This window comes from Lipotes vexillifer, unplaced genomic scaffold (assembly GCF_000442215.2).
Source record: "Lipotes vexillifer unplaced genomic scaffold, Lipotes_vexillifer_v1.1 scaffold1008, whole genome shotgun sequence".
In the NCBI taxonomy this organism is placed as follows: Eukaryota; Metazoa; Chordata; class Mammalia; order Artiodactyla; family Lipotidae; genus Lipotes; species Lipotes vexillifer.
This window is the reverse complement of record NW_006772616.1, coordinates 2,718,331-2,728,683: the sequence shown is the minus strand read 5'-3', so window position 1 is coordinate 2,728,683 and position 10,353 is coordinate 2,718,331.

Here is a 10,353-nt window from a genome sequence, read left to right as displayed (position 1 = left end):
GGTACGCGGGCCTCTCACTGTTGTGGCCTCTCCCGTTGCGGAGCACAGGCTCCGGACGCGCAGGCTCAGCGGCCACGGCTCACGGGCCCAGCCGCTCCGTGGCATGTGGGACCTTCCCGGACCGGGGCACGAACCCTTGTCCCCTGCATCAGCAGGCGGACTCTCAACCACTGCGCCACCAGGGAAGCCCGCCCCCCTCTGTTTTGAAAAGAAAATGATTTCGTTACTCAGTTACCCAGAGAAATAAGACTGATGTCTGCTTTTCCTTGTGGGGGAGGTTCTCAGATAAATAGCGGTGGCTAGGAGAGGAATGTTGGTGACCCAGAGGGAGTCCTGCCTTCTGCCCTGAGGGTACCTGGAGTAGCGATTCTCATCCCAGGGCGGGCAGTTTTGCCTCCCAGGGGACATTGGGCCAAGTCTGGGGACATTTTTGGCTGTCTTGACTGGGGAGTGATGGGTTCCACTGGCATCTAGTAGGCGGAGGCCCGGGATGCTGCTAAACTTCCTACAATGCATAGGACAGTTCCCTGCCCCAAAAGTCAATCGCGCCCAGGTTGAGAAACCCCGCTCACTTTCGTGAGAATGTCCCTGCCTGGGGAGGCGATTCTTCTGTTGTTGCTTTCCTGTTCTGACTTGAAAAAATGATCGCCATTTTTTAGTGGATTGAAGGCCAGACCTGATTTCAGCCATGGGTGGGATAGGCAGCCTAAGTAGAGTGATTTGAAAGACACTGAGAAAATCCGGACTTCAAATGTTCCTCCACGTGAGAGCTCCAAGACCTAGAATTCCTTCAGTTGAAACCTGGAGAGCCCCCCCCACAGGAAGTCAGGATTCCTGGGTCTTGAAGCGAGCTCTGCTACTTTCAAACGCTTTGTTGAGTATTTACTACAATGTGCCCAGCCCAGGGCTAAGTGCTGTGCACCTATTCTTTTTTTTTTTTAACATCTTTATTGGAGTATAATTGCCTTACAATGTTGTGTTAGTTGCTGCTTTATAACAAAGTGAATCAGCTGTATGTATACATATATCCCCATATCTCCTCCCTCCTGCGTCTCCCTCCCACCCTCCCTGTCCCACCCCTCTAGGTGGACACAAAGCACCGAGCTGATCACCCTGTGCTATGCGGCTGCTTCCCACTATCTGTTTTACATTTGATAGTGTGTATATGTCCATGCCACTCTCTCACTTCATCCCAGCTTACCCTTCCCCCTCCCCGTGTCCTCAAGTCCATTCTCTATGTCTGCTTCTTTATTCCTGTCCTGCTCCTAGGTCCTAGAGTCTGTCATACAAAGTGAAGCATGTGTTCTCTTGTTCCACCCTCAGCAACCCTGTAAGATGTGTGCCATTCCTACTGCTAAGGAGTGCATGTCGGTTACTCCGGAACCTTCGCAGAGTGACACGCTGGTAGGCGTGGTGCTGGGATTTTACAAGCAGCTGTGACTGATGCCCAGGCCTTTGCCAGGAAGCAAGACCTTACCTTCCTGAGCTCTGAGGCATCTCAGCTGACCGTTCTATGACTGCTTTCACCTGTGAAAATTGAATTCCATGACTTTTAGGAATCTTTTTAAGGCTATATGTCCTAATTTGTTCCTTTGTTTTATATCTTGCCCTCTTTAAATGTTCCCTTTTAAAATGGAAACAGTCCCAGGATAGGTAACCATTGGAAATCCCCATGGAGGGATTCAAAACCTCCCTGCATATCATTAATCAGGTGGTGAGCTTCTAAAAACGCCTGTTTCCACAGTCCCTCACCAACACTCTGCTTTAGCAGGTTTGAAGTGGGCTCCAGGAACCCTTGTATTAACCTCGCCCTCCCTCAATCCTTGTATTAATCACCCCCAGGTGATTCTGATGCATGAGGTCTAAAGATCACAGTGAAGAGTATTTTAGCCCCTTTTGGGGAATTAGCTTAATCAACTGGTTTCCTTTAAGATAAGGACGCTGGCCACAGTGGAAGTTTAGTGTTATAAGTGAATTGTGGTCCCCAGATGCCTTACGCTGGCAGGGCTGGCTGTGACTCCTGTCTTCAGACTCATCCCAGGTCAAGGGTTCCCAAACATAGCTGCTTAGAGTCACCTGGGAAGCTCTTAAAACTCCCCATGCCAAAGTCCTACTCTAGGTCAATTAAATCCCAATGTCTGGGACTGGGAACTGGCCTCAGTATTTTTTTTTTTTTTCTTTTTTAAGCTCTCCAGATAACTTCCATGCACAGCAGTTTGAGAACCACTGTTGTGGGTGTTACAGATTCCACACCTTTGCTGCTGCTGAATTTTTACCTGGAAGGCAATTCTGCTCTCCCAGCTCCATATATAGAAATCTCACCTATCTAGTGAGACACATGGGTAACCCACTCTTTTCTCTGTTGTCTTTCCAGTTGCCCCCTGCTCACTCCTCTGCTTTTTAAGCTAGTTTTTTTTTTTTTTTTTTTTTTTTTTTTTTTTTTTGCGGTACGCGGGCCTCTCACTGTTGTGGCCTCTCCCGTTGCGGAGCACAGGCTCCGGACGCGCAGGCTCAGCGGCCATGGCTCACGGGTCCAGCCGCTCCGCGGCACGTGGGATCTTCCCGGACCGGGGCACAAACCTGTGTCCCCTGCATTGGCAGGCGGACTCTCAACCACTGCGCCGCCAGGGAAGCCCTAAGCTACTTTTACAGTATTTATCTTACCACCTTGTTTGTATTTACTACGTGTCTTCCATGAGCTAGATGGCATCTTCCTTAAGGGAAGGGGCTGTAATGTATGTCGCTCTGGGCTGATGGGAGCAGAAAGAGTAGGAGAGGGTGGATGCAGAAGAGACAAGACACCCCCAGTTGAACTTTCTGCCCTGGCTTTCTTCATGACAGCAGAGGGAGAGTAATAACAATGGCTGTAGGAGGTCACCGTGGCACTAGACTCCTTGAATAAAATAACCTAGTAAAACGTTTGAACTCAGTTTTCTGGGGAGGAACAAAGAATGCTAAATATAGCACCTTCTAAATAATGACGTTTGACTATTTGATATTTTGAATTGTGACTTTTGCTGACAAATGGAGGAACAATTCAGAATGCAAACCAGCTTTCCTCACCAGGATGTTTGGAGTGACTAGTTAATGCTTGGGAAGGAATTTAAGAATACGTAAAAGCACTCTCCGAGCTTCCCTTCGTCTCTGTTGGTTGTTTCCACCCTGCTCACTTAAGAAACAAACCCTGGACTTCCCTGGTGGCGCAGTGGTTAAGAATCCGCCTGCCAGTGCAGGGGACACGGGTTCGAGCCCTGGTCCGGGAAGATCCCACATGCCGTGGAGCAACTAAGCCCACGTGCCACAACTACTGAGCCCACACACCACAACTACTGAAGCCTGCGAGCCTAGAGCCCATGCTCTGCAACAAGAGAAGCCACCGCAATGGGAAGTCCGTGCACTGCAACCAAGAGTAGCCCCTGCTCGCCACAACTAGAGAAAGCCCATACACAGCAATGAAGACCCAATGCAGCCAAAAATAAATAAAAATAGAATAAAATTTAAGAAGTACTTTCCTTAAAAAAAAAAAAAAAAAGGAAAGAAACAAACCCTATCATCCTGAACTGACATGGTGGCTCAGTTTTCCCAAAGATGGGAGTCACATAGGAGCTGCCTGTGGCCTTGATGTTCCCTGAAGCTGTGCTTTGATTGGCTCACCTAGTATTTTAAAATTGATGACTATTTGGGGAAAGATCTGATTTTTTTTTTTGCCTCACTTGAAAATTCAAAAGCTCTTTCGGTCCTGAGCCTGCTTTTTGGGGGACAGCAATCGGGCTCTGCCCCTTTCAGTTGAGACCTGTGTGCTCAAACTGCCACAGTCCCCAAACCTCCCTAATGACACACAACCCACTTCAATAATTTAAGTAGCCTGGTTGAGTTCTCTAGGTTGTGGTATTAGCATCACCTGTTAAAACGTAAAACACTAATTGCTGGGCCCCACCCATCTTCTGTAAGGAAGAGTTGTCACTTCCCCCTATATTTATATGTGTAGATGTATATATATCTACACACATATGTATGTGAATATATATATGTACACACACACGTATGTGTGTAAATGTGTGTATATATATGTCAGTATGGACTCATGCATATTTATATACATGAGTTATAACCCAATACTATTGTTATTTCTTTGGGTTATAATCCAATACTGTTGTTATTTCTTTTCTTGCTCACGATGTCTCAACTTTGGGCATTGGGGAGCTCTTTCAGATTGGCTCCTATGCCTTTTCAATGAGTCTCTTTTCCCCCACCCCATCTGGGTTTTTTTAAGCACTTCATATAGAAGTTTCTGGCACAAGATGCTCCAGGCTTATCTTGTTTTTTCCCTCCCCACCCCTAGCATTAACTAGTTCTGAAAAGATTTCTGATTTGTTTTATTGGAGAAAGGTATTTAGAAACCAAGATCTGAGTACCAGGTGTGCTCATTGCTACTGGGGTATCACTACTTCTAGCCTTTCTCAATGGACAGAGCTGGGAAATATATGTATGTATACTAACTCAGGCATACAAACATATGGATTTATTTCTGTATTTATCTGTAAATATATGTGTTTATATTTTTATAATAAGAAATTTATATTTTTATATAAATATATCCTCCATTATTATTACTCTCCCTCTGCTGTCATGAAGAAAACCAGGGCAGGAAGTTCAATTGGGGGTGTCTTGTCTCTTCTGCACCCACCCTCTCCTACTCTTTCTGCTCCCATCAGCCCAGAGCCATATAAATTAGAGCCCCTGTCCATATAGAAACCTTCAACTCCAATCCATTACCATAGGATTCATACTAACTTTGCAGATATCAGATTTTAAATCTTTTTAAGGCTTTTTAATTTTAACAGTGGCTCATGAACATCCTTGGCGGGGCGGGGGGTTGAAGAGTAAGCCTCGCTTGATAGCTATTTTATAGATACTACTAAAAAACAAACAAATCCCAAGTTTAGCATAACAGAAATGTCAGCATATCCCCATGTTTAGTATCCTGCAGTCCCTTCAAAAAATCTTCTCTAATTTAGAACTCACAGCCGCCCTGTTCCTGAAGGTGGGTAGACCTGCCTCATTTCCCTTCTCATACAAACACAGTTTGTCTCCAGCCCTACAGAACAATGCCTATTGTAACACTGAGCTGGCACTTGTGGATTCTAAATATAAGCCAAGACACTTCTCAGAGCTTATAATCAGAACTTTGCTTTACATGTGAAATCTTATTTTGAATTCAGGTACACAATTACTCAGAGACTGAATTATAATGCCTTAGGATAGTATAAAAACAATAGTTTTAATTATTTTGGGGGGAAGGGGGTTACAAAAGTAACATTGTTTTCTGAGGAAGGTGAGGTGACTGCACTCTTTGAGAACTTCACAGATACAGATTAACCATCAGCCGTGAAGTTCCCCTATGGTTCCTTCATGTTTATTCATGAAGCAACCATACTTGGATGAGGTCTCCCTTCCTCTCATTATACTTAATGTAAATCTAGTGGTGCTTGGATGTATTTTTAAAAACTGTAGAGAGCTGGAAAGAGAATCCAACCAGGATGGCTGATGGGCCATTCGAGGTGTGGCCCCCTCAGTGGTTTGGAAGACAGTCTGGGTTTTGAACAGCAAAACTTATAATTAGGGAGGTGTCATCCTTTGCATAAAAAAGAAAACAAAACCAAGAAAGCAAAGCCCTTCTTCCAACAAGGTGTAGTCACAGCATGTGTTCAGCCTTCCCAAAACCTGTCTTGGCATTTGTTTCTGGCCTGGTGGGGAATATCTTTCATCTTGTTCTGAGCACTCATAAAACAACACAAAGGTAAACAATTGGAGGGCAATTAACAGTCTCTTTGGAGTAACAGAAGAGAGAAGCCACCCTGCTATTCATGTCAGAGGAATTAATCATGGTTTACAGAGGTGACTTAGTGGCTTAACTTTGCAAGTGGTTGAAACACAAGAACCCAACAAAGTTTATAAAAGACGCCAGCTTGGAGAACCAGGTATGGAGGACAGCTTACAGGACTATCTGTCAGGTAGTTGAAGGCATTAAAGGTTATTGAGATGGTGCCTGTTGCATAAGAGGCCACACGCACTTCCGATCTGTGTATCTCAAATTTGAGTGTGTGTGAGACACAGCTTGGAAGTTTTCTTAAAATGCAGATGTTGGTTCAGTAGGTCTAGGGAGTGGGCTGTGATTCTGCCTTATAAACACGCTGTCAGGTGTGGTGCCTGTGCTTCAGGCCAGCACATCTCATGTTGCATAGCCAGGCTGTAGATTGTTCTTGTACCTGTGGCAGGTAGTATCGAGCTGCGCATACTCCCTTTAAGTATCTCCAAATTATGAACATGTTGCACTCTGAATGTTCAGGGGTTTAGGGACCAGAATAGCTTGTTGGAGTGGAGGTACTTGGCCAAATACTTTATTGTGCATTGTGCATATCAACAACCTCTTTCACAGGCACCAATTTAGAAAAACATAAAAACATGTGCAGGCCATGTTTATTTACATTTATAGAGCTGTGCCCTTAAAAGAAAACAGGAAATGCAATCCCTGTAACTAAGGCCCCCCCGCCCCCCGTGGTTAAAACCTCAGAAAGTGCATTATTGTCTCTAGTTTTAATGCTAAGCCTCTGAACAAGTTTTGGCATTGGGGAAAACCCTTTGAGAGCTGGGATCTTTTACCATTCCCTGACTAGCTTTTCAAGCCTCTCAGTTATCAAATGTGGTTTGTCTCAGAGTCCTTGATAATATTGTATACAGTTGTCCCTCAGTGTACGAGGGGATTGGTTCCAGGACCTCCCTTGGATACCAGAATTTGCGGATGCTCAAGTCCCTTAGAGTACATCCCGCGTATCTGCTGGTTCTGCATCTGCGGATTCAACCCACCAAATAGTCTAAACAGTGGGTTGAATCCGTGGATGGCAGAACCAGTGGTTACCGAGTGCTGACCACACTTTACAACAGGGGAGCCTCTGTTGTTTTCGGATGTGGGCATATCGTCACATCACAACACAGGACACACTTCTCTTGCCACTTACTGTGAAACACGTGATTTTCATTAGCCAGTTTTCTCTCCTAGGAAGGACACTCAGGAGTGGAAGCTTTCATTTAGAGCATTCTGACCACTTTTACTAACCGCTCCCTTCCCCCCACTCTCCCCTCCGCCCCTTCTCTCCTGCTCACCCCTTTCCTCCTTTCTTCACTGTGTTTATCCACACCTGGATATCTGCCACACCTGGGGGAGAGGAGAGGGTGAGCAGGGGGTGGACCTTGATCTTTACCCTCTGTGGCCTCAGCTTCTCTCCTGTCTGTAAAGGGGCATGTGGGTTGGCTGTTTCTGAGAAACTAGGCAGGCCGAATAATTTCTGAGGACGGGTGGCACATCACTTTGGTGAAGTGGAGAGTGTGAGATGGAAATACATAACGGTGCTGAGTCAGGACACCTGAATTCGAATCCTTGTCTAGCCACTAATTATTTGGCCCTGGAGGACAATTTAACCTCCCTGGGCCTCAGCTTGTTAATCTGTAATTTGATATACATACTTGGGTTTTGCCTGTTTCTCAGAGTGTAGGAGTCTTGCCACGGGGATGGCATTAGATAACATTGAATTACATATTGAGAACTAGACTCCCTTTGCAATCATTTTCTATCCTTCTGGTTGCTCAAACAACAACAACAAAAACAACAGAGAAAACAATTTTCTGTTGACATACATGTCGTTAACACTTTTCAGGGCTTGCCCCTCTTCCTTTTTAAAAAAGTTTTTCATTTTTCATTTTAGTTTTTCAGCCACTCTTTCTAACAAAGAGAAATCAGTAACTTTGTTTTTACTGTGATTGTTTTTAATTTATGGAAGGTGATATGATTTCCCATTTAATATAGTAACAGAAAAATAAATGTGGGTGCTTTACAGGAAAATATTTAGTACAATTACCATAATAACTGTACTGCAATGAGTGCAGTATATTAATTTTTCAAGAACTATTATGTTACGTAGATATGGTGAAAGTTAGGAAGATGGTAACTGTAGTTAAAGAAACACTGACTTAAGCGATTTTAAAGTTTCTGTTTAAACTTATAAGAGATTCAGGTATCTCATTAAGTGGCAAATGTCCACTCCACTTTCTGTCCCCCCAAGATGTGCATATGTTCATTGACACAGTATTTGCAGAACAAAGTTGGTGTTACATATAATTAACAGTATGTGACAGAGACCTCAAATGCTCTGATACCTTTGGGGAAATTTTGGCCGCAATTAACTATAGTTTGCTAATTTTGAATTTACAGTTTTTTCCTATTACTTAAACTATAACGAAATGGGGACAAGCACCTTTGCCTCGGTGTGATTAAAAATGAAATTATGTCAGGAGCATGTGTTTAGAAAAGGGACTTCTGTTTGTTTTACCACCAAAAGGTGGCGTCCTACCCCCATGCCCTTTATTTAAAAACCCTTCTTGCTTTAATTTAACAAAAAGAAACTTCCAGTTGATTACTGATAAAGAAATGAAAATGTGCTCCCTATGAATGTAACATGACAGTGTTGAAAATGAACTATATGTTAAACTGTAGTTAAGTTTCCCTCTAATGTAAACCAAGTGGACATGGAATTCTTTAATAAGGCGGCACATTAGACAGTATTATATACAAAATTGGGTACAATATATCATGGGATTTACAACCAGGATTTCCTTTTGTCTGCAAAACTTGTTGCCAATCTGATTTTGGTCCCCCCGCTTTCAAGTGAATGTAGAATTGAAGGCAGTTAAAATGCAGAATAAGATCAGTGGCAGATCTTTCTAGTATGGCAACACTAATAATTTTTTTAAAACTCACCGTTCGATCTGAAAAGCCAGATCAAAGCATGAATTGTTCTTTACAGACGACGCATAAATTTGTCACGTTGAAATAAATTGCTGTTCCCCTGAGTTATAATTCTGCAACCCGACATATACCATAACATGTTATATCTGGCTTAAACGTTGTAGAAATGAAAAACAACCACCCCCTGGCACCCCATAGACTGGCTACTTTGTAGATTTCAATTCAATTCCATGTGAATTCAGCATATGGAATTGCCAGCGATGTTAAAGGGTTGTTGGGAGTATTAACTGAGTTGCCATAAAGCTTCTACATCATTGTCTAGTTCATGGTAAGCTTTCAATAAATATTAGATGTTATTACTGACAGCTGTAGCCAGTGAGCTTCTCAAGGGCAGTAATTTTCTTTCTTCACCCCTCAGTGCCTACTGTATGGTCTAGAACATAGTAGGTGTGTCATGTCTTAATTAACATCTTGAATCAAAGACAACACAACCCTAGCCTCTAGGAAGCTAGGAAGTGCTACAGGAAGTAAAATGCATTTTTTTAATGTGGATTCTAGTCTCAGTGATCTGATGGATGGCTTTGCCTGGATAGCCTGGAATCTTACACGGCATGCATTTACATGAATTCTACTATGTTGTAATTACCTTAGCGCAGTCTCCCTGTCTCTGGCTTTATTCAGCAGCATGAGTGAATTTTTTTTTTTTTTTTTTTTTTTTTACTTGCAAAACAGAATTTTAGAGTGGTAGTCCTATGATATTATTGAACTTGAGATTTAGAATTCTTCTGTAAATGAATGTTTAAAAATATTTGTATAAAGACATTACCCAGAAGAATTTATAATAACTTTTTCAGGATATTGATTATCTACAACTGCTCTGGTCTCAAGACCAAGGGGTCAGTACTAGTGTCCCCCTCCCATCGCCACCCCCTTCCGTTGTCTCCCTCTCTCCAGGTACTTCATAGGAATCCACAGGAGTGGCTTTCAATATATTCCCATAAAGAGTTGCCCTGGTACACCACCTAGCCAGTAACTGGAAATGCTGGGAGGTTGAGGTGATGGGTCTGAAAAAAAATTATTTCCGTTAACAACTACAAGCCCTAGAGCCCTATATCTTTCCAAGTCACACCTTGGAAACAGAAAGCCTTCTTCCTCCTCTATTTGTGTTGATAATAGTGAAAGAAATGCGTGTGTCTCTTGTTTTATACATGTATATGTATATTCCAAAACATTTCATTCAGGCTCCTAATTCACTCCTTCAAATTTCTAAATTCCACCGAACTTCAAAGCAGCAAAAAGAAAAAAAAAGTCACCTTTTCAAAGAATTGGACAAAGCTTTCTGCATGTGACTGATCTCTGGGAGAGCAGGTAATTTGTGTTAAACAACTGATTGACATGCTAGCCCCCTGGGCGTTTTCCTAAGAGAAACCATGGCAAGAACACAGCTCCCGACGCAGCCACTTTCGCCTAAAGTGGATCTAACTACACATTCCTGCAGTGACTCTGACAAGGAAGTGGGGGGGAAGCGTCCCACATTACACTGTCCTGAT